Genomic DNA, 2,362 nt, shown 5'->3' with positions numbered 1-2,362 from the left:
CCGTTGGCATGGGCTGCTTGTAAGGATCTGGAGGATTCATGGTAGTATCTGGCTCAGAGTCGGTGTGTGCAGAATACGATTGCGATTGAGAATGTACTAATGAATGAGGTGGTGAGCTACTCTCCTTGGACCTGCCTGGCTTTTTTGAATAAGAAAGGTCCTTAGCACTTCAAATGTGGCTTCCTCAAACACTAGTGCCAAAATATGCCTTCACTGGGCCGATATATAATCTTCACTGCCTAACATCAGGCCCTGCTCCTGTGACAGTGTGGGCTCACTCAGTGATGAGGTCTGTTTCAAAGTCACTTTAAAGTAAACTTCAAGTCTGATAAAGACAGGTCAGCAGCTCAGTGCCGAGATGTTGCCTCTCGCAGTGAATAGGCCAGGGGTTGAGACTTCTTTGGATCCAAGATGGGCTGTCAGGGTAAGATAGCTCAGAAACAGTGGTTGGTGCAGACCGTGGAGGCCTTTTCAGTGGCGGCTCAAGGCTGGATGCATGGCTGTCTCAGAAGCAAAGTTTGCCCTGGAGCCAAGGCTCCACTCAAGATTGAACTCCGTAAGGAAGATCCTCAGAAGGTGTGTATGGTGGGATCTTCAGAGTCTGAGTTATACAAGAAAAAAATAATTCTGGCAGTCTCTCTATTTGGCCTCAAAGGATACTGGAGGGGTACATCTTTTCCCATCTGAATAAGCTCCCTCGATGTTTACAGGCGATTGAGGCAGATGGCACAGAAGACTCAACACACTCCATTCTGTAGTGTGTCAACTGGTGTTCCTTCCAAAAAAAGAAAACTGTCTTTTTATTCTCGAAGGTGTGGTAGGTATAATTTTTTTTGATTCCTTGTGATTCATTGGTAGATAAGAGGTTGCAGACCCAATGTTGTTCTAACCACAGGAACCTTTTGTTACATATACGACAGAACAGAAAGGGTGTTTTCTCTATAACCCTCCCCCCAAAACGACCCATTCTCATTCAACTTGCCTCATTTTCTAGTCCGGTCCGATTGCAAAGGGTTTAGAAAACATGGTGTCTTCATCTCCTGTGGGAAATAATTCCAGTGCCTGCTTTAGAGAGATTTGCATAGGTAGTGAGCCACAGCCAGAACACGCAAAGTGCACCAGAACCCAATGTCAAAAGAAAACAATTTAAGATGGAGTCTACATCCTGGTAAATTGTGGATTTTTGAGATAGTCATCTCAAGTCCAATAAAAAAAGAGCTTGCAAGGTCCACATCCGACACCAAACAACAGGAGTGTGCAAAGCATGTGATCTACAGCAGCTCAAGCTGCGTAACTTATTCTGATGGGCTCACTTCTAATCTTTGATTCCTCACCTTGTGAATCGATACCGAAGCAAAGCTACCTCCAAGAATGCTGGGAGTGAACTTTGCACCAGAAAGTCCTGCAGGCTGAGCAGGCAAAATAACATTCTCTGTGGCCTTGTGACTCAAAGCAGCATTGTCTGGTGAATTTATGGACAGATGTCAACAAAGCTGCCTGAAACATGTGCAGAACAGGACCAACACGCTACAATAGTAATCCTGGCTTTCATCATGGTGGAATGAGCCTTTTTTTCGCCAAGCTTTAACAGTATGAAGCAGGTAACAATAAGTTTTGCAAGGTTTGTTTTAGGAAAACCTTTTCTTTGTACCATTGAACACAATAAACAGATGACCATCCACCCAATATTACATAGTCCCATCAATATTGGAACCGAGGGGACACTGATGCCAACTGTTGCAGCTCTCTCTCCCTTTTAAATGGGTGTGGCAGATAAAAAGTATTTAGCAAGCATGGTCAACTGCCCATGCGAGAGGTGAACCACTTTTGGGAGAAAGGATGCACGTATCCTAAGCAACAGTTCGTAAAAAAAAACTGTAGTATATGAAGTCAACTGCCAAGACCGACAGCCAGAGCATACAATATTCCCAAGTTACGGAAATGAGAAAGAGTGTCTTCTGAGCCAAGAGTCTCGGAGTAAAACTTTAAATAGGCTTGAAATTAATACACATTGAGCACATTAAAACCAAATTGAGGGCTAGTTCAAAGATATATCAGACCATCTAGCCAATAGAGGGTCTCCCCGTGTCTCTTAGCATAAAGCAACTAACGTCAAACAGGTCTGTATAAACTGGTTTGGGCGAATGGTGTGAGCAGTCAAAATGACACCAACCACCTCAGCTACTAGATCAAATACTTTTAGTTCGTTTTATTCAATCCCCACACATGAAAGCATAAGTTGTAGAGGTTTGGATGCAGCACCTTGCCATGCTGCTATGCTCAGAGTCAGAAGTTTGAAGTACCAGACCCTCCAATATCAGTATGGGCCTATCAGCATGAACCGTGCTTGTCCCAAATACCC

Source organism: Triturus cristatus, chromosome 4_1 (assembly GCF_964204655.1).
Source record: "Triturus cristatus chromosome 4_1, aTriCri1.1, whole genome shotgun sequence".
Lineage (NCBI taxonomy): Eukaryota > Metazoa > Chordata > Amphibia > Caudata > Salamandridae > Triturus > Triturus cristatus.
The sequence above is the reverse complement of the archived record's forward strand: the minus strand, read 5'-3'. Positions refer to the sequence as shown.